Source organism: Ornithodoros turicata, chromosome 8 (genome assembly GCF_037126465.1).
Source record: "Ornithodoros turicata isolate Travis chromosome 8, ASM3712646v1, whole genome shotgun sequence".
NCBI classification, from domain to species: Eukaryota; Metazoa; Arthropoda; class Arachnida; order Ixodida; family Argasidae; genus Ornithodoros; species Ornithodoros turicata.
In genome coordinates this window covers 1,915,530-1,942,918 of record NC_088208.1, presented here as the reverse complement: position 1 = coordinate 1,942,918, position 27,389 = coordinate 1,915,530, and the positions used below count along the sequence as shown (strand labels likewise).

At 46.8% G+C, this 27,389-nt stretch overlaps 2 long non-coding RNA genes across 4 annotated transcripts in view; one reads left to right on the top strand and one right to left on the bottom strand.

Moving 5' to 3' along the window:
- The window catches only part of LOC135365826 (uncharacterized), a 49,525-nt gene that overhangs the window by 16,647 nt on the left and 5,489 nt on the right, over nt 1-27,389 (bottom strand). The gene's annotated exons all lie outside the window — the stretch shown is intronic.
- On the top strand, nt 14,795-19,276 carry LOC135365823 (uncharacterized). The gene is made up of 3 exons (XR_010413939.1): nt 14,795-14,820; nt 17,684-17,800; nt 19,218-19,276. It is a non-coding gene; the product is annotated as an uncharacterized LOC135365823 (long non-coding RNA).

Genomic DNA, 27,389 nt, shown 5'->3' with positions numbered 1-27,389 from the left:
GAACTGGAGATCAAAAACTTCAAAAGACGTCTTGTCCTCAGTACAATACACCACCGATTTCGCGTGATCTTCGCCTTCGCACAGTTTGTTTACAGTTGACATTCACATTTAGCTTGGCTCGGATCGGTTGGATGTCTTGGATTAAATGAGTAATCCACTGCGATCCAACCAATTATCCAACTTTGAGCACAATGTGACCAGACACGTTATACTTTGCGCCGAATATGGCAGGAAGAAATTTCTGTGCTAATAACCATGGGACGTCTGATGGCAGCCGCCGGCGTTTGACGCGGGGAAATAGGGCGAAATGCATGGGAAAATGGCGACTTACGCCCACCTGAGTAACCACGTTTGTTTCGATTTTCTCCAATCTTTCGGAAAAAAACACGAAAGAAACCGTTTTGTTTTTTCGGGCGATTCAAAAATTTCCGGAAATTTTGCATCTCTAGGCGTACCGAGAGGGGTGCAACGGGGGCAATGCCCCCCCCTCCCTGGAACTCCAAGGTCGCTTGTGAAAATAGTACGTTCTTTAGTCATAGGTCGTAATGATTATTCTCAGACGTCACGATAGGAACCTCTGAACACCCACACAGTGCGCGACGTCCACCTCCAGAAAAAGACGTGGTAGGGGGGTTGGGCTTCGCACTCTTGCCCCCCCCCCCAGGAAGCGCTTTGCTCCCCCTTGGCAAAAATCCTGGGAACGCCCATGGAAAGACGAGATTGCCTGCCTCTCTCTCCCATAGTGCCTCTTGTGCCATAAAACACCAAAACACCACTTCCCATAGTGCTTGCCTACTTTTTAGGTGGTGAGAGAGAGAGAGAGATCCATGCCGTATCTCAGAATCTAATTACATGACAGGTTAGTTACATGACTAATTACATGACTTCCGCTCTTGTCGGGACGAGCGTACAGAATTTACTACTAATTATCTCAATCTGGGATGCTCCCAGAAAGAGACCGACTTGGGCTTTCCATTGTCCCTACCTGCCTTCAAAAGAAAGTTACAACTTCATAGGGGCTCAGAGGTACATTCCTATTTACAAGAACAACAACTTTGATTTCTACAACAACAAGAACAACAACAACAACTTTATTTTGAGATGGAGAGTGGGGAGATTCATCGCCAGAGGCGATAGTCTACCCCATTGCTGGTGGGGATGTGGGGAATAAAATAACGAGCCCCTTCACATTCCTTTCTACGGCGTTGCTGTTGTAATACGTTGCTGTGATTAGAATAAATATATTAATATCTCCATAGATAATGCTGCCAGGGATTTATCCAGACCCCTAACACCTCCAAATGTATGGCGACACCCCCTCCCTAATTTTTATTCCTGCGCACCCCGTGTAAAGGCTCATTCACACATGCGTTTCAAAAAGCGGCGCCGCCTCAGCGTTCGCGGCCTGTCACACATAGCCGAGCCGCCATCCTGAAAACGCCCTTCGTTGTTGTTGCTACGTCAAGATCGTACCGACACTTCCAGCTCTCTTCCTCAAAATTTACATTGTGAAGCATGTTCTCCATTAAAAAAATTATCGTGAAGCATTTCTGGTGGGATCATCAATCGTTGGAAAGGCAGACGTGACACAACAGCAGAGAAAGAATGGCAGAAGAAGCGAGACACGTGTTTACCTACCGACGACCAACACACGGTTACACACAAGTCGTATTTGTTTTCGTCGATTCCGTGGTTTGCGCAAATTCCCAGCTCCTCGTTGACAGCTGGGTCGACAGCTGCGTCGACGGCCGTCATTGCCCGCCGGCGCCAAAAGGACGCCTCCTCCACCCCTCCGAGCGCTCCGATTGGCTGTATGAAAAGCGTTCGCGTTTCTGCCCTCCGAAGCTGCAGCACGGAGCGGTTCTCGAAAAGCGGCTGGAAACGCTCCGCGGCTCGCGTTTCGCGGCGCCGCGAACGCGCAACGCGTTCAAAAAACGCATGTGTGAATCCAGCTTAAGGGTGCGCAGGACCCGGACAGGCAGACACCTCTCAGTAATGATACATTAAGCTGTTGTGACGTAACCATAATAATGCCCCCTTCCCCCAACTTTTTGGCATACCACCCCGTGACTGCGATGGATAAACCATTGGCATCAGCCCGAACACTTGAAGTTGCTGAAGCTCACTCAGCCTTAAGTTGCATCGACCATGAAGTGTTTACCTGTAACGCACCGTGAGAGACATAATATGCGCATGAATCAGAGGCACGATATCCAAGACAACGTATCGGACAGAGCATATGAACGACATATGAACGTATTTTTATGGAGTGAAGAAGACATCAGCCCCAACGCAAGACATTGCGGGCCGCACTAACTCGTCTGGACAACAGAGCTTTCTCCATAGAGAAGGTCTTGGGGACGTGGCACGCCAACCTGAGAGACGCCGCATTCAAGACTCTCGTAGGCTTCATCTCAAGTTGTTCTCTTGATGCTCAGTACTAATTCATCTCTACGTGACGCCCTGGTTCCTGTGTGGCGCAATCCTCTGACGGTCATGGGCCCGTGAACACTGCGCCGTACAGCCTAGCCTAGTCATCATCAGCAGAACTTGTCAGGTGACAAGTTCAACCTCTTCGTATTATTTTTAGTCCGTCCAACTCCAACGACAACAACTTCCGGTCACTTCGTCTACGCGTGCGAGAAGTGAACATTCGCAGGCTTTCAACGTGGACATCGTTGTAAGCGTGATTGTCGTATAGAATTGCAGGTCACAATGAGTGACACCTTAATTTCACGGGAAGACAGCGGCAAATCCCGACTTGTACGTAATACGTGTAATTGCGTTGCTTGTACTCAATTACATTTTTGAACAAGTAATTCGATTACAATTTTGAGTAGTGAATTATCGTGTAATCAATTACTTTTGAAGCAGAGTCTGACTCAAAATAACAATGCTCTGTGACAAGTTTCCTGTGTCTTTGTTGGGCTATTCGACTGTAGTAAGCGGGAAAAAAAATATTGCTACTTCTCACGCATGGGTTTTTCTTTTTCTTTTCTTTTTTTCGAAGCACACAGGGGCGGAAATTTTTGCACGAATTGAAAGTAACGGCTCGAGTAACACGTTACCTTTGTACTCGTTACTCAATTACATTTTGAGTCGAGTAATTTGTAACGGTGATGAATTACTTTTGCTAGAAGTGTAACGGTAACTGTAATCAATTACTTTTTTTGGAGTAACGGGCACCAGTCTGGAATCCAAGGGGGCAGTCAGCGTCCAAGATATACAGGCACAACGAAGTACACGCAGTGAAGCTTTCAACTGTTTATTGACACAAGCTTTCGTGCAGAACCTGCACTTCATCACGTGAAAACGTGTTCTGCACGGAAGCTTGTGTCAATAAACCGTGCGTGTAACTCATTGTGCTTCCACGGGATGAGCGCTATGCATCGATCTGTTGCTGAAGAATAAAATACGTTTGTGGTTTCTGTTCTGCAGTGTGATGCGAATAATTTTCTGCACGCAGTGCGACAAGGACGCTTCCTGCTGCAGTGGCCGTTGCCGTCCCAGCACTTACCCGCCTTACACCATGCGCTGTTTCTGAGGAGCGGTTCTTAGAATGCTCTTATAAAGATGTTCAGTGAAAGAGCTCCGGTAAGGCGTTCTTTTCTGCTTCGATGATTTCGAAATAAATGGTTTTTCTCAGAGTGGTGGTCGAATGGATATGAGGATCTGTACCTTGGTGGTTTACTCGAAGGTCATGCTGAAGACTTGGAGATGATCGCGATGACAGCAGCTCAGCAAGAAATTAAAGAGTGAATGACAGGCGTGCTGATAACAGTTAATTTCTTGCTGAGCTGCGATCATCGCGATCATCTCCAAGTCTTCAGCAAAAAAAAAAAAAAAAGGTGTGCTTTAACTCCTTTTCTTGACACATATATCACTCCCTTTTGGAGAGTACAATTGCTCTACAAAAAAAGAGTCTCAAACTCTAGAAAGGGGGGGGGGGATATGTTTATTAAAAAAAAGGAAGGAAAGGTCAGCCAGACGAAGGACGGCTTGCTATTCCAAACAAAAAAAGGAAAAGAAGGAAGAAGGAAAGAAAAGGGGACGAAAAGAAATGGCAAAGAAGGAAAATAAGAAAAGGGAGAAAATGGGAGGAAAGAAAACGGAAGAAAAGGAAAAGAAGAACAGAAAAGGGAAGGGTAGGTAGAAAGGGAGTTACGCTACTCCCTTGAGGAAGTGAGGAGACTCATTTTTTTAGAGTAATTGTACTCTCCAAAAGGGAGTTATATATGTGGCAAGAAAAAGGAGTTAAAGTACACCCGTTTGTTTAAGAGCTATGTTTAGAGTGACGAGTACTGTCTCGTGATCTGTCAAGTGAGTGGTGATGTCTAGAGTTGGGACTAGCTGGACAAAAATATTAACCGACAGACAGACGACGAAAGGGAGAAAAATATTAACCGACAGACAGACAGACGAAAGAGACACAGAAGAAGACGAGAGATGAAGCCGCGGATCACTTTGCCGATACCTTCGCAGCGGGGGACTCGGGGGGGGGTAAGTATTGAACATCATCCCCCCCCCCCGAGACCAGCAGTGAAACCTCTGCAAATCCCCCTCCCCCCGTTAATATGACAATTCTGCATTATGACCAAAATTTGCGGAAACGACCATGGTCGTAATAACGACTCCTGCGCTGACTCGAGCGCTGAAACGACGCGACCACCTCCTTATCTGGTTCGGAGTGTGGTCTATCTGGCCAACAGATTAGCGCCTACTCCAAACAGCGCGCCATCGCTCCAAAGCACGTGACCCTCTCACATGGATTCGATATGTCGCTCTTTCTCGGCTCGGGTAGTTCGTATAGCGATGGTTTAGGCTGATTTGCATAGCGAAATTTGGGAACTTAGATATCAAGGTTCGTTCGCATCTCATGGGGGTTTAATAAAGACGATGGACTTGAACAATGGCTGTCTCCAATTCTGCCATTTCGCGTTTCACAGAAATCATCCAATGAATCAGTTAACTAGTGGTGGTGGTGGTGATGTTGAAAGGGCTTGCCGTTGTCGGCCTCACGTATGTGGGCAACGTCACGACTGACGCCCTGGGAAATGTGCGTCCTGGGCCGACTTCTAGGGGAACTGTGCCGACATATGTCTGAAAGCGTCTGAGGAAAACCCAGGAAAAACCCCAGACAGCACTAGCAGTTAACTAGTGAATTTTATATAGCTAATTAGTTGTCCAGTAGCTGCATACACTGTCCTACAGGGTGTCCGCCCGGCCGCGTATCCCGCAGCCAAAATGGCATCAGCGCTGCTCACACAATTTTTTAAATAAAAAATAAGCTTGAAAAGAAACCCTGTATCGCGGAAGCCGTAAAGACATGAGCCAATAGCGCTCCAGCTCAACTCAATCTAATTCGTGTCGTGTCGCGTTTATTTCAGTAAAAGGAAGTGAGAAAGGAATATGGCTGTATACAACGCAGCACACCACCATTATTAATGCATCTGTCAGAGGGCGTACACAAAAAGCAAGACTGAGGTCTTGCCAGACAGCGGCATTAAGCCCTTAGAAGGGAAAAGGAGACACAAAAGGAGCAGAGTTCGCGAAACCTGTTTATTACTTCCGGAGCAAAACTGACCACTCTGGACAAGCAGTTCCGAAAGCGCAAGCCGAAAACAAGTACTGGACTAATAACCTAGAACGCTGACAAAAAAAGATTGTTGTTTTGTAGTTTTATGCGATAAAATTCCTCAGCTGGCTTCACGCGTCCATATTTCCTTGTGTGTATTCGCTTGCTTTCTGAATCTGCCACTGGAAAGGCAGTTATGGCTGGCCATGCTGCGTGCGGGAAGGCCTTTGCGCCACCAAGGCCTTTGAAACATTTGTCTGTTGAAGGTGCAGCAAAATAAATTTTACGCTTTTGAATGCACGGGATTGTGGCACAAATAACATGAACTTTAGAAGGAACCACGGGAAACGCCACGGACCTGCAGCGCGCAAGAGGCTCCCGGTCTGCACCCCCCCCCCCCCTAGAAACACACCACTGCTTCTAAGAACGCGCACGTACCATAGAGCACAAGGATCATATGTAAATGTACTTAGAGTACAGTACAAAGTACCGGGAAAAGTAAAAGGAAAAGGTCAGCAATCAATTTTCTTGCTAAAAAATACTGCTTCTAGGCACAATACTTACTGGATACTTCAAATTTTTTGTCTTTGCATGTCCAGTTAGTTCCCCTTGCGCCATAAAACCCTCAGTTACACACACACACGCACTCACTCACACTCACTCACACACACACGCATGTCCAGTTGGGAACTTGAGTGCTCGACGGAAAGTACAACAGAAATGGTACTTAAAGTGCAGTACAAAGTGCACAATTGGAAATGTACTTAAAGTGAAGTACAATGATTCAGAAATGTACTTCAAGCACTACTTGAGTATCCCAGTACATCAAGTACTGCCCTTCCATGCGATCCGGTGACTCCTGACGTAACCGACGCGGCGGAAGCGCCGTAGGAGTATAGCCAGCCAGTGTTGCCACTTTTTCTCTGCTTGTATAGTCGCTAAGTTTTGTTTAAAAAGCCGCTAAATCTCGAAAAATTTGGGGGGAAAGTCTCTATAAGACGCCAAGTTTAAAATAGGCGCGTAATAATACCAACAATTACTGTCATTGGTAGCTTTAACGAATTATCTACCTTCCCAACAGTCTGATTAACATCTTTGGGGTGGAAAGGCAGCCTTCCTGGCTGCATACAATGCTCTGCAGAATGGACTAAACAGTTTTGCGTTATTATGCGGTTATTGGCGCGTACCATAAAATACGTGGTGAAATCTCTTGCTCTAATTGCTCTCCATTTTGCAATGGCTTTGCAACGTCATAGTAACACGAGTAACGTGATTTATTGACGACTATGATATACGGGGGAAACTTTGTTTACTTGTGCATTGAGTACTGACGGCTTTAGAAGGCAATACAAAAAGAAAAGGGGATAATAGATTAGGTTACATGAGGATAAAGAAAGGGAGATTACGAGTTTCAACAAGTGCCGAATAGGGGCTCTAAACACGTAAGAAAGAGTCATATGGCAGCAAGGACTGGAAGCTCATTCCCATTGGCTCATTCAACTCTTTGTATCTGTAATGTATGGACACGTAACACAAATAAATTTGAATTAAATGAAAATACAATATCATAGCTTGCGGATTTGGTGTAGAACCTAGTATTTAGGACTTGTAATGACTACAAACAATGATGCACACCGGGAAACACTCTCTTAGCCCCCTTTCACTATATAGTGTCATCCCACTCACATTTACTCGTTTGTTCAGAGGAAAGAAGCTCATGTTCAATATGCACTTTGACGCACGCTGGTTACATGAGCAGCGCGCACCACATCCTATGGGCGTCTTGCAATGTGGGCCGTTTTCCGTGCCCCTTTTTCCGTGTACGAGCAGGCCCAGGGTGCGCTGGTGGCGCTGTCCTCTCTCTCAATGAGCCACGGCGTTACCGTTACTCAGTGGGAGAGTGGGACCCGCGTACGACGTTTTTCTCGACGAAAACGCGCCGAGCCCACCCGCAAACGACGATTTTTTTCGACAGTTCCTTGCGCTGCGTCAGCGATGCTTGGCTTCGGAGTCCCTAGCGGCGTTTTCTGTCACGGGTAAGAACGTGGGTGACAATTTCACGTTTAGAATATAAAACACAATCCCGCGTGGGTATAATTTGGGGTAACACAAACCGACGAACACGCAAAATAAGAATGCGGGAACAGCCCCCCCCCCCCGTTTTGTGGAACCGTAGGGCTTTCAAGGACAGCAGGAAACAACCGTCGCAAGAACCTAGGTGTTTTGTAACTGATAGGAATGTTCCCCTGTCCACAATTGTGTTGCCCACTTCGTTCGTACGCCAACTTGGTCGTCTGCTACTTTCCCTGTCTGTCCACGCCGGCGCGAGCACACTGCCTGTGCTGGCGGCCGCTTCGGGCAAGCACTGCATGGTCAAGGCGCTCAAGGCCGAGCGTCACTTCCGCCGTTGGCCTCATGCATCTGCTCACCCTAGACGTCGACGAAACAGGTCTGCGCCTGTTGTTTTCGGACTCGAGCGGAAAACCGTCGAGCTCTTGACGTTTTTCCGTCGGGGAAAACGTCGTATGCGTGCCGGCCTTTACTCATTGGGGGGATGCGTTGATACCTCGCTTCCTGGAGGACCGCACATCAATTTTGCTGGCTTTAGAAGCTTGAACCTGCATACCGACCAGAAGCGTTCAATATTACTCATTTCTTGTTTCCGCGTTCCCCCAAACCGACGTCATGAAGTCTTCAATACTGCACGAACCGATTTTTTACCGACGTTTTCACATTTTCACTGCCCTAAATATCTCATGATATGCTGGAGGAAGTCGTTAAACCCAGTATACAAAAAAAAAAGTTGTCACTGTAGCGACTTTGTCGCTAAATTTAGCAACACCGCGGCCATAGAAATATTGCTGCTCCTTCTCTCGCATGCCTGATGGTGCACTGGTCTCTTGACATCACGCCAGGGAACCGTGTCGACCCCGGGCATTTGTAAATTTGATTGCGCATTGACGATGCACCGCTCAGCGGAAATATTGAGCATTCTGGCTCCTGAGAAACTGCTTCTTTCATGAAACATGGTTTCGAGCCACGTTAAATATCACATTCCAGCTCCTTTATAGGGCCACAACCATGACAGTCTCGGAGGGCAACCTACAACTTTGACCAAAATCCAATCACGCCGCCCAGTAACCAGAGCCTATATGCTAACCCCCACCCTTTCCAGCAAAGTGTCATCGAGAAAAAGAAACGAGCGAATTGCTGCAAACTTAATGGTAGTTAAGTGATCCGCGAGTAAAGGTTAAAAAAAAAAAGACGAAAAAGAAGAAGAGAAACTTCGGTTTCACTGAGTCGCAACATTAATCACAGTTCGGGAGAAGAATGGGGTTTTCGACCTTTCCTGCGAGAGGCTCCCTGATAAGCATGTATCACCCTGTCTAGGCAGAGAGGAAAAAAAAAAAGAGATTGTGGCGTTAAAAGCAATCAACAGTTGAACGACGTCGAGAGAATGTGGTCCTGAGAGGTCATGTGCTATACGTAGAAGTGAGCGCTGATAAGGTTGACCGTACTCATATCCACACGCTATCGCGCATGATCTGAAACCGCATTCGTACTTGTATACCTCACATCGGCGGTCATTGCATTTGCATAGGAAATATAGCCATGACAAAAATGTATGGCGCATTATATGATCGTAGTTGTCAATGCGCCAGAAAAACCCGAATAATAATAATCATCATCAACAAAAATGTTTGTCATGAACGTGTGTGTTTCGGCATACAAAACTGTCTCAGGAACGTTACCAGTATGTCATCCGCCGTTGTCCTATATACTTAACGGCACAATAGTTAAAAGAATTATATTAAACGGTAAGAGCAACTTATTTTTTTCCACATGGTAACAAGTCTTTCGTGCACGAGACTGTACTTCTTCAGGTTACAAAAAGGTTTACAAAAGGTTTTACAAAAGGTTTTGTAACCTGAAGAAGTGCAGTGTCCTGCACAAAATACTTGTTACCATGTGTAAATAAATAAGTTGCTCCTACCGTTTAATATCACTTTTTGATCTACTCATCACCGGCAACTTGACATCGCCTCTTTTTCTGCCTTCGCGAAATATATTTTTAGTTAGTAAGCAAATCACAGCATTTAAGAGCACTGCAAGCAAGCAAGCAATGGCACACTTCGAGGTCATTTTGATTCATTCATTTGCTGGCACTCAATTATGGCTCCCCCTACGATACATCGGCAGAGACACTAATGCTTATTTGCGGATAAGATGCTAATATCCGCGGGCACCGCAGGTGCGCGCGCGGTTTTATCCGCCTTTGATCAATGCGGTCTTCAAAACGTTATACTTCTATCCGGAAGCAATGATGTTGCGCGGATTCGCGGATAGCAGTTTCGTGTGCAGTTTGCAGTGTGCAGTGTGCAGTTTTCGTGTGCAGTTTTCGTGATAGCAGTTTCGTTAGTGACGTGTGCGAGTTGGTGTACAGCGCTCGTTGTGTGCGCATGTCTCTTCTCTCCGTTCAGTTTTTCGTGCTGCTTTTTCCCTTTCAGTTTTTCGTGTTTCATTCTTGTGTCTGTACCTGGTTTTTGGCTGCTATACGTGATGACCAAAGGGGGAGGGTATGTTTATTAAAAAAAAGGGGGAAGGAAAGGTTAGCCATGCGAGGAGCCGGCATGCTATTACAAAGAAAGGAAACTAAAAACCGAAACGAAGAAAAGGGAAAGGAAAGAAAGAAAAAAAGACACTATAACAACGTGACAAAGTCACACACTGTTCATGAGTCCTGAGGCTCTGAGAAAACAGAGAACAGCGGCAGTGACAGCCAACTGGTTGGGGTGCAGGACACGGCCAAGGAAAGTGGCCTATAGGAAAAGTCATTACAGCCCATCTGGAGTAGACGATACCGGAAGGTGTTCCGATGGTGAAGGTGCTGTTGACAATACAGGAGTTGGTTTGGGATATCACCTTCTACACCCCAGACAGTGCAGTTTGGAAACCTTAACCGACCCATGTTGAAGAGAAGCGAGGGAGTACTGGCAACATTGAGTCGTGGAGAAGGGATTCTTCTTTACGACTGCAGTGGCAAGCGACGACAAACTCCATCAATGGGTCGATAGACTGTAGGAACGCGTTAGACAGCTTGTGCTTCGTCCCCCTTATCTTCAGCCCAAACACGGACCTACGTGAGGGTTCTCAAGTGTATTCTTTCCCGTGATCTGTTGTGCCTTAAATTTCAAAAGGGGAAAGAAAGGGGGGGGGGGGGGGGGAAAGAAAAAGCGCATTTGTCCAACTTATTTTTATGCGTACAATTTTTCACGGTGTGTTTCTCTTTTCATTTATTTTGTTCACGTGGCTAACCCCAAGATGCATTTTACGTCTTATTTCGTTTTAATAATGTGTAAATCTGGGGCTGCCTCACAGGCTTGACCTAGCAGTCCCACATCTAATTTGTGTGTATGATGCAAAAAAAAAAATAAAAATAAATCTTGAATCTTGAATCTTAGGTAAACCTCAACATTGTAGCCTAAGTCGCCTTCGTGCCAGAAGACACCAATCGTCATCATTATAATCATCTTAAGTCTCAACAGTTTGAAGCATGCTGTGGCACTATACGTTGTGACTGGTGGTGGTGGACGTGGTGGAGGTGGGCAACGTCACGACTGACGCCCTTGGGGAATGTGCGTCCTGGGCAGACTTCTAAGGGAACTGTGCAGACATGCGTCTGAAAGCGTCCGAGGAAAACCCAGACGCGTCAGACAATGCGTCGAAGGCGTCATGCTCCTGTCTAAGCCTATCACAGATGACTTTAGATTTATGGGCGGGGTTTTCTGTAGGAGTTAACATTTCCCAATGTATAACTTGTTAAGCCTTTAGCTAGAAAGGCGACCTTAACTGTGGAAAGATTCACTGATGTTCGACTCGCGTAACATATGAGAAATGTCAACGTGCATGATTTCCACAATCACCCTCCCATGGAAAGAAGGGAGAGAGTTCAGGCAAGCTGGTATGGACTCATGGTAGAGGACCGTAGTGCCACCTACCGTGAGGATACACCCTCCCGTGCCGGGAAGGATGCCTCCACCGAACCATAGCGGTCTACGATAGGGTTGACGATTAGGGCAGGTGCGCTGTTCGTGTCTCTTTTGCGTTTTAGTGTCATTCGTCAGTGCTTCACTTCTGCACGTGGGTTCGATACAACGTATGTCCTGTGGCTAGCCGGGTATGTAACGTATGTATGTATGTCGGGTGGCGATTGTGGTGGTCATTACGTTATCTGGTCATTTGTTGACTTCGCAGTTTTGGGCAGCGTCACTAAGGATGCCTATATGCTAAGGTGAGGTGATGTCACGAGATAAGAGGATGTTAGGAAGCCATGAAGGAGTAATGAGTGGCGCAAATGATAACTGCACACACAAATATGGACCTTCTCCAAGTTACCACATGGCTTTAACACGAAAGCTCGTCACTCATTAAAATTGTTTTGAGACGCTTCATTAGTTTTATCGTTCATTCCATATTTCTCTTTGCCCACTGTCTTTGGAATGACAGCGGTAACGACCTGACACCGTCCGTCCTGGGTGCTCGATGTCAGTCTGGTTTCCCGAAGTAAGTGTATGGAATACCAGACGTAGTGTGCGCATTATGTACGTAGACTGTAGCGCTCAATCGTGATCGAGGCAACGTCATTTCACAGAACCTTGCCGTTCGCTCTTGACATTGGGAATCCAGGTTTTCGTTTTTGGGAACCAACCGCATTTGGAACTGACTTTGTGAAACGCATCGCATTCAGACAGTGTTTGGCTAAATGAAATGCATTTATAAGTGAAATAGATAGACGGACGTTGGGAACACATGGCGCCAAGGTTCGCGGTGTAAGGGGAAAGGGAGAGCCATATCGCACTGCGCCTGGGCCAACTCTCTTTGAAGTGTAATCCTGTTCGCGAACGTCGTTGATCTCGATTAGCGAGATCCAAGTTGCGTTAGCGAGAGCCAAGTTACTCGAAAAATTACTTAAAAAAGTAATTGATTACAAGTAACGCAAATACTAGTAACGCGTTACGCACAAGTCTGGTTACATGCTTAACAGCATAGATCGAGAAGGTACCCGTCAAAAAGAACTCGTTACGAGTTAAGTTACCGTGCGAAAAATGTAACTAAGTTAATACCGAAGTTCTTCAGCCTGAAATGTAACTCGCACTTACGGAGTTACTTAAAAAACAGGAACGAGTTACTTCCAAGTTACTTCGGAGGCAAAGTAGCACTACACAGGTGCAGCGCGCGTGAGCAGTTGAGTTAGACCTTGAGTTGCCTGCGGAGGAATGCAACACGCTTAGATCTTTTTCGTATATGTCCAACAATTCGAACGCTTTGCACCTTACTCCACTGGGCGCACAATGGTTTAGCTTCATTTCAATGGCAGCGGGTTCTTACTTCCTGAATAGAACACTGTCACTGATTGAATATCACGTTTTATAGCATAAAATGCCGTGAAAGAACCGGAGAGAAACCAAGAAAATATGTGGACGTGAGTGAAAAGCGAATAAAAAGTAACTTGGAACTTAGCTTAAGTTACTTTGGCAAAGTCACCTGAAAAAAGAAAACAGTTCCTCGTAAAGTTACCACGGCGAAAAAGTACCGAGTGAAGTTACCAAAGAAGGGAAATTAGTTACAGTAACGAGTTACTTGTAACGAGTTACCTCGAACTCTGCTTAACAGCCTCTAAAGGTGTGCTCATTAGGGTCTTACGTGTAGGGCAGTCCGTCAGCTACGGAGCCTCTGGTGGTGGTGGTGGTGGTGGTGATAGGGCTTGCCGTTGTCGGCCTCACATATGTGGGCAACGTCACGACTCACGCCCTGGGGGAATGTGCGTCCTGGGCCGACTTCTAAGGGAACTGTGCCGACATATGTCTGAAAGCGTCTGAGGAAAACCCAGGAAAAACCGGCACCGGGATTCGAACCCGGGTACCTCCCAGTCTCGACGTCACATGGCCAGCACGCTAACCACTGAACCACGGGAGCTGGTACGGAGCCTCTGTCCACGTATGCCTCGTACGTGGTTAACACGAATCAGCGTGCCCCAGCGGAAGTACTTTTATTTGTGTGAAAAAGAAAGATACAAGTCTAAAAATTGTATTATTCTCCCGACGAATGAAAGACTTCCGAAATTGGCGGAGAGCCTAGCCCTGGGTTTTGTATTGGTTTCTTCTCACTATGGGGTTTTCTTTGTCGTTTGCTCATCAGCAAAAAAAGAAAAAAAAAGAACAAAAAAGATAAGAAGAGAGAGAGTGCCTCCCAAATCCTTTGGTTTCTCCTCTCTCGGCGAATGAAGTAACGCGCTGCGCTTGGAGACTGGGAGGTCCGCGGTTCGAATCCGCGGGCCGCGGCTGTGCCGTCTGGGGTTTTTCCTGGGTTTCCCTCAGATGTGTAATAGGCGTATGCCGGCACAGTTCCCCTGAAGTCGGCCCATGGACGCAGCTATCCTCCCCCGAGCGGATTCCGCTCGGTCTTCCACTTCACCCTTTCCTCTCCTCCTCTCCACCACCACCTTTCCCTTCCCGAGAAACATGCCGCCTAATCAGGCAGGCAGACCTCTCGGGTTCCTCCCAACGACACTCCTCCTCCTCCTCCTCCTCCTCCTCGGCGAATGAAAATTCAGCTAAAGCTAAATATGGAGGCTTACTTTCTCTTTCCCATAAATGTGCACAAGGAGCACTCGGATTTTTTGGGAATTGTTTAGACGTCTGCTACTGCCATAATGCGGAGACTCGCATTGTAGCGTCCTGTCTCATCACCATCGTCATCCACCGTACCACCAACCACGAAAACACACACGCAAACACACACACACACAGACACACACTACACTACACTGTAACCCCACATCCCCCATCCCCTCGCACCCGTATACGCTTCCCCATAACGCATCCGATACGACTGTACCGACACGCGAGAACGCAATTAACGCAAAACTGGGAACACAACAAAGTTTCGAGGAAAGCAATGACGCTTTGAATGATTTGTGACATGACACTTTATATTAAATGATACTAGACAACGGAAGAACAGTTAGTGTTTTTAAAAAAAATGGTCGTGGCTTCGTATCTAGCACAACCGACACTGAAGCGAGGTGCGAAATATCGCAGCTGTTTATCCCGAGACAAGTTCTCGTCGTGCCGGTCTGCGCAGCTGCTGCGAATAATTAAACGAAGACCGTACGGCACTTACTCTAATCCTCATTCTACTGACGACCCTAAAGAGTAAACGACGGCTACTGGACTCCGTGCCCGGTAAGAATCTACGAGACACGTCGAATCTGAACTATAACTCGTAACTTGGTAGCGCTATACGAAAGACGAAAGACACCACACACAGTTGTCGACTTCATCAAAAAGTTTATGAAATTGTTACCACGCCAAAATGTGTTTCTCCACACCTATACTGCCATGAAGTGAAGTAAGGGTTTCTGTGAGTGACTAGCCAGTTAGACGCGCCTGAATGGCAAGTAGTAATGAGTCGTGGATTTACGTCGCCAGACAGGTGTGATCATAAGCGGCGCCACAGTAATTTTGCCCACCTAGGGCCCACCTTTTGCCCACCGAAAGTTCAGCACGCGGCGCGCGGTATTTTACGTCCCTCGCGGAGGACGACGTGTGTCAAAGCAACGTGTACTCTGCCACCAAGTTGCTGGTGCCCTCGGCCGGGTTTGACCCCGCAACCTTGGGATCAGCATAGACGAACATGCTACGAACTGAGCTACCGAGCACGGTGCTCGAACTGGAGAATGAAGCTCTTAAAGGAGTACAGAGGGCCATCCAAAAAAAAATTTCACATTAAGACATCAAATGAAAGTGTGTGCGTCATTATCCCGAATAGCGCGAAATGTTTTGATGTGCGCAATTTGTTTCACATAAAAAAAGGAAAAAGAAAACCTCACATAAACGTGGCTCCGCGCGTTCACACTTAACTCGCCACTCCAGCTATAACGAGGATGAAGAGGGATGATGCCACGTCACCGATGACGCTATAAGGAGAACTCGTTCTGGTTCGCCGGTCAGTAGGGGTCAGCGCATTGTCCCTTTGCGCCTTTACTGGGAGGTACCCGGGTTCGAATCCCGGTGCCGGCTGTGCTGTCTGGGGTTTTTCCTGGGTTTTCCTCAGACGCTTTCAGACATATGTCGGCACAGTTCCCTTAGAAGTCGGCCCAGGACGCACATTCCCCAGGGCGTGAGTCGTGACGTTGCCCACATACGTGAGGCCGACAACGGCAAGCCCTATCACCACCACCACCACCACCACCACCCTTTGCCGCCGTAAACCAGTTTTGCCACTTCTCCGGGAGAATTGGGGATAGAAGGAGCTGCCGAAGCATTACCGAGTCAGGAGAAAGGCTTTTTCAGAACTCCGAACAGCCGAGTAGCAGACGACAGCGGAGTAGCAGACAACATTTCTTTAGGCCATTCAGCGAGCATTCTCCTTATAGCGGCAGCGCGAGGTTCCAGACAGATCACAGGCTGGTATACTGCTCTTCACCACCGTTGCGCACGGTCGCTTTTTGCGACGTATTTGAAAGTCAATTTCTGCGATAATTATGACTCTGTGGTGTAAATTACTTCGCATGGTGCATCTTACTGGCCTACTTAACAGTTTTATAGGAACAAAACTGCATGTTAAAAATTACCTCTGTCCTACTTTAAGGTTAGGGTATGTTTTTAAAACAGAAATTGTTGTACAGCTTCGTACGAGAGCTTTCGAAACGCAGCACTCGTGTATTTCTACGTCGGAGTGTCCCCCCCCCCCCCCTTGTTGCTTTCAGGATCGAACGAAACTACAAACAGGTGACGGGACAACCAAGGCACCTGTTTCTAACTATGTCCGCTCCCGTTCGCTACAATATGGAAACATTCCGATGACGGAATACACTAGTGCCGTGCTCCATAAAGTTTTTTTTTTCTCAAGCTGTACCTAATCAGACCATCCTTCACACACGCACACACACACATAAATGGGATGATGATGTGGTGGGTCATTCTGCGCCGTTATGGCGGTACACTGCCTCATTGACCTGGTGGAAGGGATAGAAAGTGATGATGATGGAAAAGTGTCCTATTAGAATTCGTCCATTAGTCCAGTGCTGGAGAACTCAGCAACAGCTCGCAGGCCTTGCATCAGATGTGAGGGGGTCCGACCATGGCCCGAGAATTTGTCTAAGTTGAACTGGCGCTGATCGAAGCGTTGGAGAGAAGTTTCCATGCGGGAGTGCTCATGATCGTACTGTCCGCAGACCAGGAGGACGTGATAGAGGTCACCCCGCACACGCTTCATGAGTTGCCATCGCATACTGTTTATCGCCGTTGTTCTGCCTTCAGGAATGCCAAGAGCTCGGCAATCCCAATTGTTATTGCTCCCCCTTCTAGGAGTGCCTGTATTTCCACCGTATTCTCTCTCTGTCTTCGAGGATCCCTAAAGCATGCGTCTTGAGGGGTTCTCCCTTTGCTTCTCGAGGCATACTCTGCCGAAGCGCGTTCGCTTGCTGTTCGCGCACGCAAGCGAGCGATGGGCCTACACTCCAGCATCCCCTAGGAGTGTCCCAAGTGAGCTTTCAACAGAGCATATAACTGTGGAGACATTGTCGTTGAATTGCTTGGTGATGAGGCGGTAATATCCCTTTTAGCAGAGCTTTTAATTTCTTTACAGATATTGGAATTCTAAACGATCTGCAGTTTTAGACTGATGCCCTATAGATATTTTTTTCTCGCTAATTATGTTTAATTTTAACTAGCCAGATCACTATCACTGTTGTGGGCATTATGACCCTTGTTGCCGATGTGCCAACGAAACTCGAATCATATCTCCCAGTGTTGGCGCATTATAGCCTTAGTTGCTCATGCGCCAGTAAAACCTTAATCCAATCCAATCCAATCCAAAACTCGAATCATCGTCATCATCACCATTGTCATTTAATTTGGGGAGTATATCGATAGGTCAAGAAAAGAGAGTCAGATTACACAATGGGCCCCTTGAAGCGTATTTTTTCTAGGCGGATACTGGAGTGCGGAGTAAGAATGCGATGGTTAGTCTCCTCTTGTGCTTAGTCTTCTAACAGGGATAGTACTAATGATATCTGTCTCAACATGGAAATGGGAAGAGAAGATGTTGCGGTCCTGGCGCCTAATGCTGTTTCTGGCTATCTTCATGCTGTCGGCCATGGGAACCATCACCAAGGAGCCCTCCGACCAAAACTGGCCGTGCACCAAAAAAGGTTTAATAGTAAGCCCGATTTCTTAACATCTCAATATTTAAAGATGACACTTAGAATATAAAGTAGAACAGTGCGGTGCGAGAAGCAGGCCAGAAGTAGACATGGGTGATGTTGAGGAGGATTCGGGTATCGTTTTTAAAAAAATGCCGTGTTACCTCTGCGAAGGAACTGTGCTTACGAGCGGCGCACATATTGGCTACCACCTTGGCTACGACCTTGGCTACCACTTTGGCTACCAGCAACGACCCGATACGTTTACCGGATACGCTCGGCACTGTCGCATTTGTAGCTCTGTTGAACAACGACAACAACAGCACAAATAAATCCTGACTATGACATGACCTTGATTCACCGCTGGAAAGCAGTACAGTACGCTACGCCTACTCGAGCTGCTGTGCACGGACTTTTATCTGGCCACTCTGCTCGGCCCAGTACGAGATCACACACAGCAGTCAGTGACCAAAGAAGTCCTGACTTTCTGAGAGATTCAGGTCTTATGAACAGCCTGTGAACTCAGTCGTGCAATCTCGTTCTTCTGTGCCCTACTCTCACCCTCAACGCGTTAACCTCCATGCTTTCCTTTTAAAGTCCTCTTCTGTGATCCATCTCATCATTCTTTTAGTCATCTTTTTTTGTCATCTTTGTCTTTAATCTACCTCATCCTTCTTCCATCATTTGTTAGTTTATCCTTTATTTCCTAATTCCCTTTCGTCTTATTTATTTCTTAATTTCCTTTCTTTCTTTCTTTCTTTCTTTATTTCTGGAATAGCAAGCCGACGTCCCATTTGGCTGACCTTTCCTCCTTTTTTTCTTCCTTTTTCGTCTAATAAATATATCCCCCCCCTATTATACGTGAAATATTAGATATCAGATATGAGAGTGAAGTTAAATTTATGCACAAGCACAACAACTGAGCTGTCCTCCACTGGCTGCGCTACGCCGATCAAAAGAAATGCGATGATGATGAAGAAGAACAGGAAAAAAAAAGAACACGGAAGAAGCACCAACGTTTGGAGCAAACCGGTAGACACGAGGAACTCCAAGAACATAACAGGGCATCGACGGTGCTGCATGTGGTTCTCACATGGGCCACTAAGTGCAGCCAGGTTGTATATCTCTCTGGTAGCAGTATTCAGCTGAGCACAGGATGCCGCGTCTCCGTTTCGTAGAGGGTGACTCAGTAGAAAGCAACAGCAGCTCCCATGTAAACTGCAGTCCTACAAATATCTCAGGAACGCTCCTGTGTAATTACTAAAGTGTAAAGTCCAGTGATCCAGATGAATGGCAACAAAAGCCTCACCTCAGGAGGCGTCGATATTTGGAACAGTAGAAGAGTCTCTGTTCGAAATATCGCCGGTTCCTGACACGACGATTTTGCTTCAGTTCTCTTCTGCAACGTAACGTTAATATTTTTTTTTCATGCAGTGTGATTTGCATGAAGATTGCTGCAGTAAACGCTGCACGGTTAAGTACAAGATCGATCCTTCGTATGTGACCCGTTGCGAGTGAAGGACAAAGAAATGGTTCACCCGCTTTCAACGAGATTGCTAATAAAGTCTTCCAACATTGACATGAACATGAACATTTTCTTGTAGTATTGCAAACTTGACAGTATGGTACTACTACTACCACTCCTACTACCACCACCACTACTACCATTACTACTGCCTTCCTTCTACTACCAAGCCTTCGGGCTTAGGCGGACCCGCCTGATATGTACTGTCCACTTTCAGTTAATAAAGATTTGATTCGATTCGATTACTACTACTACTATTATTATATTATTTATTATTATTATACGACATCTTATTTATACATCCTTCTGATCCCGAGATCGCGGGTTCGAACCCGGCCGAGGACGCCAGCAACTTGGTGGCAGGGTACAAGTTGCTTGGACACGCCGTCTTCCGCGAGGGACGTTAAATACGGGGTGCCGTGTGATGAACTTTCATCGCACGTTAAAGAACCCTCAGGTGGGCAAAAGCAATCCACAGACCGACCGCTGTGGCGTCGCTCATGATCTCAGTTGTCTCGCGACGTAAACCCCCAATTATATTATTATATTATTATTTATACATGTGTTTACACGGTACGGGAGAGCGCAATAAGTTAGGCGAATATTATTTTGTTGCCTCGAGTGTGTGGATGTGCTGGGTTGGAGCCTCTAATACCCCTGTCGCGCGGGTAGCCTTCAATGACCATTGAAAATGCGCGTAGCTCCACCAAGCGTCTGACGTGTCAACTTCTTAAACAGCACTGGATCCAATGATTCCCGACAGGATGACACGACACGATACCCACTCGATGGCGCTACGCGCATACTCAATAGCAATTGGTTTTAATCACCATTGAATACTTATTATCACGGGTATTATGGGTGATGCCGGAAATGACATACTTCATGTGGTATACATAACTGCGGAAGAGAAGATTTTATAGCTCTTCCTATAGGGGGGGGGGGGGCTCAAATAAAGAAGCAACGATGTTCGTCGTCCATGCCAAAACACATCTCGCGTCTTCTGGATACCTTCATCTACCATGCAGTAGGTAAGCGCTGCACGTTGGGCGAAAACAAGGTGTCAGAAAAAGGTACCCTCGGTTTTCCGGGCTCCCATATAGAGCCCTGCGCGGATGACATTTTTGGCATCCGCATCCGACCCGCATCCGCGCAACAGTTACCGCATCCGATCCGCATCCGCAGCACACACAACAGTTTACATCCGCATCCGATCCGCTGACCAAAGCGCACCATCCGCATCCGATCCGCAAAATCCGCACGTTTCGAAGGACGCGTAAAGACCGCCGGAAGCATATGTTGGTATAATTTCGGATGCCTCCATGCTGTCACGGAACGACTCACGACGACCAGCAAAGGTAAACATTTCAACAAACGCGTTACGGAGAGCCTTCTGTAACGCGTGGAACGCTACCTCGTCGGTGCTAGCGCGGTTCGAGACGCCAGAATGCCTTCTCTCCCGTCTTGGCGTGCATGGTCAAAGGTGAACCCGAGCATTCGCTCGCTGTCGCAGCGCAATACAAATAAATTGCTGGTGGAAAAATTACAGCACGCGGTATATCCGCATCCGATCCGCTACCGATCCGCTGCCTTCGTATCCGCATCCGATCCGCATCCGACCTCGCGCCATCCGCATCCGATCCGCACACCGCAGAAAGTTCGGAATTTTCATCCGAATCCGCAAGTATCTTGCGGATATCCGCTTCCATCCGCGGATGGTGCAGGGCTCTACTCCCATGAAGTATTGGGACCTCACAGCGCGCATGTGGTTTAGAGTAACAAACAGCAAAATAACAACAACTTTATTTTTAAGCAACAACGACATTTCTAGGGCCAAATCTTGTATTTTGTATTGTACCGTCAACTGTAGGACTGTCTTAGCTGTATTTTGTTACACTAAATAATTTTCGTACACCAAAGAACTACTACCGCTGGCCGTTGCAGGAAGCTCAAGGTCTTTCCGATTTGGGCTGCAGTAATTAATTACTGTGTGTACGCATACATAATATAATAATAAATCATACGTACGTGATTTTATTTTTGGGGAGTGCGTTTTAGAAAGAAGAATAATGATATCAGCGCATTGGGTATGTGGGCATCTAGCCTCTTTCGACACACTGCTTCTATAGAAACGTTTACCTTGTAATTAGTCACACACATACGTGTATGTTTCAAGGCAGTTAGAAATCGCTTAGCGTCACAAACACACAGGAAATGAACGTGAGTAAACAGCACAAAAGAAGCACGGGCAGAACAGACATCATGTGTCAGTATAAACATCACGCTCTCCTCATATCCTAACAGGAAAAAAAAAAGTAAGTGAAAATGAACCGCTGCGCAAAGCGTACTAGCTGTATTCCTATAGTCGGTTCCAGTCATATAGGTTAGCCATCTGTTCTGCGGAATTAACGAATTCGTGTATCCGCTCACTTTCGTCGTAATTCCTTCAACGCCTAGGAGGAGGAGAGGAGGAGTGTCGTTGGGAGGAACCCGAGAGGTCTGCCTGCCTGATTAGGCGGCATGTTTCTCGGGAAGGGAAAGGTGGTGAGAGGAGAGGAAAGGGTGAAGTGGAAGACCGAGCGGAATCCGCTCGGGGGAGGATAGCTGCGTCCATGGGCCGACTTCAGGGAACTGTGCCGGCATACGCCTATTACACGTCTGAGGGAAACCCAGGAAAAACCCCAGACGGCACAGCCGGCCCGCGGATTCGAACCGCGGACCTCGAACCGCGTTGAGAAGCGGAGGGATTTTCCCAGCAGCCACGCACTCATTTAACAGCCCCAAAATTCAGGCCAGAAAGGCAAAAAAAAAAAAAACAAAAACAAACAATAACAAAAATAAAAATAAACAAATAAAAAACGCCACAAAAGCAGCAGGTGTGGAACTTCGTTAAAGCAACAACTTTGAAACTAAATGGAAACGACTACATGCGTACGATTCTCAGGGTGCAGATGGTGGCTGCGTAAAATATCGGCCATACATTTTGTTATATCACATCTGATTGATTGATTGATTGATTGATGTTGCCTGATATCACTGTTTGTCCCTCAAAAAATTTCGAAGTAACTTACTTGCTTGGGAGGCAAGGCGTTCCCGGCCGAACTCATCTTGACTGTTGTTCAAGCCATAGTTCACGAACTTTTGCTTTGCTCCAATGGAGCAGAGCTGTAATTTTGGACCGGAAGATTGAAGTCCGAGCGTGCGTAGCGCCCCCCTCTCCACTTGAAAGCCACCCATTCAGGGGCACCACACAGAAAGCCGGCTTCGCATAATACGAAGGGAGTTGCCTCTGACAGAAGCCGCCGATATTTCGAACAGAGACTGTTCTTCTTCTGGCACCGTCCTCATCGTTGGCATGGTATTTAAAGGGTTAGATGTGACGTGGTAAAGGTTCATGCGAATTGTGGGTCAACAGCCCGGTGGGAAGAAAGGGTCCGTACGGGCTTCTACGGCCGGAGATAATGGCCGTTTTGTTAGAGTGTGGAGAGGATTATGTGAACGAAGTGATCTTGGCTCCAGACCTGTTACAGAAATGGGAGGTTCACGAACACGGGGACGAAACGGGACGAAAAGGCTCGGACCTTTTCCCTGCTATCCCCTTTATCATCTGTTATGTTCTGCATGGCCACTGCTTTTTGCTTTCTATATTGCATGTCACAACATTGTATTACGAATGCACATCTTCGAAATAAATGCTTTGCTCGCTCTGGAATTTTCCCCACGTAACCACTAACCTCCTTCTCTTTTGAAATGCTTGCCAATTCCTGCCTGTTGCCCCGTTTCGTCCCCGTGTTCGTGAACCTCCATTTTCTGTATCTGGTCTGGAGCCAAGATCACTTCGTTCACATAATCCCCTCCACACTCTAACAAAGCGGCCATTCACCCCGGCCGTAGAAGCCCGTACGGACCCTTTCCTCGCCCCGGACTGTTGACCCAGAATTCCCATGAACCTTTAACACGTCACATCTAACCCTTTAAATACCATGCCAATGGTGAGGACAGTGCCCAGAAGAAGAAAAGTCCCTGTTCGAAATATCGGTGACTCCTGTCCTGAGGCAACTCCGTTCGTACTTGTCTACCGGTTCGCTGGATTTCTACCAATCTTGCTTCGCATAATAGTAGTTTACCATGCAATAAAGTCAACTTGTCCTATCCTTTGGCCAGCGACAAAAGAAAGGAACGAGACAGCGACGACGACGTTCCTTTTTGTCGCCTGGCCAAGGACATGTACCAACTGGCCCCGTACACTATGTGTCCTATCCTTTCCACTTTTTTAAACTAAACAGATAGAACATCAGGAACAAAATGAGGAAGAACAATGAGTACATAACGACACGCAACACAATCGACTGCCAGATTTTACCAGAGAGGTTGAAGGTAGGATACCTGACCGCAGGGGTGCGGCCTAACCCTCCCTAACCCACTCCCTAACCCACTTAGATGTTTCACATGTAACCGCCTTGGCCATCCTTCTGATGCTTGTAGAGGGTCTGCACGCTGTGCTCGCTGCAGCAAGGAGGACCACAGCCCCAAAGATTGCAGAGGGCCTGATCACTGCGTCAACTGCGCAGGTGACCACCCTTCGTACTGGAGGTCCTGCCCAAAGTGGAAGTTCGAGAAAGAAGTCGTGCACATCAAAATCACACAGAAACTAAGCTATCCAGAAGCCAGGAAGAAGGCATCTCCATTCCTGTCCCAGAAATCCTTTTCATCGGTCGTTAAAGAGAAACCAAGGGTGATCTCATGCTCAACACAGACACAGGAGACAACACAGTTTGACGAAACATGTACACCTCTTTCTCCAACTCCACCTCCTGTAACGGTAACCACAGTTTCACAATCCTCTTCTGTGGTTCAGTTGCTCATGCGCCAGTAAAACCTCAATCCAATCCAATCCAATCTTCTGTGGCGTCGTTTTCACAGACGCCACCGTTGTCATCGCAACCCGTGGAGGCAAGCTCCATGGAATGCGAGGATGACATGAGCTCACAAGGCTCGTTCACGAGTGTGAGCTCACAATTGCAAAAGAAGCCTAAGGGCAATATTTCAGAGAGTGGCTCACTCCCTGATATATCGCCGGAGGAACTAGCGGCTGCTCGGAAGAAAACTCCGAGACAGCCAACAATGGACCCAAAGAAAAAATAAAAAACTTTCGTTGAACAGTACACTCTTCTCCATAATGCAGGCACGTCTCGTACACATCTCCCTTATTTCCTCCGTTATGGCTATCCTGCAGTGAAGTTGTCGAGGGCTTTTAACAAACCTCAATGGCATCAACGATCTTTCAGACAGATATGATGCATTCTGTGTCTCATTACAAGAAACTTACTTGAATCCACAACAAACACACACATTCCGGCGGTGGAACCTTTTCCGAAAGGATCGGCTTGATGCAACCAGTTCGTCTGGAGGTGTCGCTATTCTTACATCGAAAACCCTCCCTGAAAAGCACTTTCCACTGAAAACAACACTGGAGGCAGTTGCTGATCAAACATGTCTTCATGGGTTACTAACTGTTTGTTCCTTATACCTACCACCGTCCACTGTGACGTACCGTGATTTCTGACGTACCGTGACGTACTGTGATTTACCACTATGGTAAATCAAAACATGCTAGAAGGTTTAATAGATGAACTCCCACCATCTTTCCTTTTACTGGGAGATTTCAACGCCCATGACTTCCTGTGGGGCAGCAGGAAAACTGACGGGCGTGGCAAAATGGTAGAAAGGGTGCTTCTTTCAAGACAAATGCGTCTAGTGCATACGTAAGCAGTAGCTCACAGTCCTTCTCAGCAATTGATCTTTCCTTTTGTTGCCCATCCTTATTTCAGAACATCATGTGGGCAGTTGAGAGCAATCCTGATGGCAGTGACCATCTTCCAATGGTCTTAACGTTAAATCAACCACCCAATAACTTAGGCTCACGTCCGCCTAGGTGGGAATCGTCAGAGGCGAACCGGAACCTCTTTCAACAAAAAGCACATATATCATGACTTCCAGCTTCCATAAACTGGGAGCTGACGAAGCAAATGCCCTTATCACAAACACCATAATTAGCTCTGCCACTGAATCTATCCCACAAACTTCTGGTCGCCTCCCCAAGCGGCCAAAGCACTGGTGGACAGAGGAGTGTAAAATGACTAGAAAAGAACAAAATGAGCATGGGGCATATTCAGAAGATACCCGACTTCGTCAAACTGGATTGCATTTAAAAAAGCTAGAGCAAAAGGAAGGTGGACTCGTCGGAAATCTAAGCGCGAGTCTTGGGAAAGCTTTATATCATCCTTAAATTCTAGTACACCGTCCAAGTTTGTGTGGGACAGATTGAAGAGAAATCATGGTTGATAATGCCAACTTTTCCATTCCCCTGTTAGAAGTCAACGGTGCTGTCTGTGAGAGCCTCGAAGAACCAGCCAACGCACTTGGCGAGCATTTTCAAAGTGTATCAAGTTCCCTCGCATTATAGCCAGGAGGTTTTGAAACAGAGCATAAATAATAACACTGGTGACAAGTGTTCGTTTATAATGCACCTTTCACCATGGTAGAATTGTCAAGACCATTATTATCATCTAAACAAGCAGCACCAGGTCCAGATCGCATTACGTATGCTATGTTGCAGCAGTTATCTGAAACATCAAATGAAGTTTTACTTGACTTCTTCAACTTGGTATGGAATGGAAGGACGGTCGCCTTCCCCCACACTGGAAAGCAGCAACAATAATCCCATTTTTGAAACTGGGGAAGGATCCTTCCTGTCCCACTTGCTACGGGCCAATCGCTCCCACAAGTTGTCTAGGGAAGACTTTTGATAGGATGGTAGACAACCGCCTAGTATATTACCTTGAAGAAAATCAGTGCCTCAGCCAGTAGCAGTGTGGTTTCCGAGCTGCGTGCTCAACTGTCGATCATCTCGTACGGTTAGAGACAACTATAAGGGAAGCCTTCGTCAGGAAGCAGCGTTTGTTCGTCTGTCTTTTTCGATTTAGAAAAGGCTTACGACACTGCATGGCGATATGGAATCCTGCGTGACCCCTTTTGGAACACGCGGTCCCTTTTTGGAACACGCGGTCGCATACCCCTTACCCCTTTTGGAACACGCGGTCGTCTTCTACGCTGCATTGAGGATTTCCTCTGGAAAGAACTTTCAGAGTTCAGTTGGGAAATACTGTATCACGTCCTTTCATCCAGGAAAACGATGTTCCGCAGGGATCAGTTTTAAGTGTTACACTTTTTATTGTAAAGATGAACTCTGTAGCAAATGCCATACCGTCATCAGTCACATATTCACTATATGTTGACGACATTCAGGTGTCATATTCCTCATCTGACCTTGCTATATCTGAGCGGCAACTACAGTTAACATCCAACAGTTTAGCTATGACCTTAGTTGTCCGTGCGCCATAAAAACCCGAATCATCATCATCATCATCATCAATCACCAGTTTAGTCACGAGACGAGAGAGTCATGGTCCCACGAGAATGGTTTCAAATTCTCTCCTGAGAAGACCGTCTGTGTTCGTTTTTCAAGAGTTAGGGGACTGTTTGTTGAACCTACACTTATAATAGGCACACAAGATATAACTGTTCAGTCTGAACATAAATTACTTGGACTGGTCTTTGACGCAAAGCTGACTTTTGGAGCACATATCAAGCACTTGAAGAAACAACAACAACTTTATTTTCGGCCTTGGAGAGTGGGGAGTTTCATCGCAACAGGCGATACTCTACCCCAGTGCTTGGTGGAATGGGGGAATAAAATAACGAGCCCCTTTACAATAACGATCGAAGTCCGATGGTGTCCAGAAATGTCAGAGAAATGTTGAAGAGAAAGTGCATGAAGTCATCAAACCTGTCAAAACGTACTCTCACATTGGTCTGGGGTGCAGATCGTAAAACACTGCATCGAATCTATTCCTCCACTATCCTGTCAAGGATGGACTATGGATGTGTAGTATACGGATCAGCACGACCATCTACTCTGAATATGTTGATCCCGTACATCACCAGGACTGCGTCTGATCCTTGGAGCCTTCCGAACGTCACCTGTGGAAAGTCTCTATGTGGAATGTGATGAGTGGTCC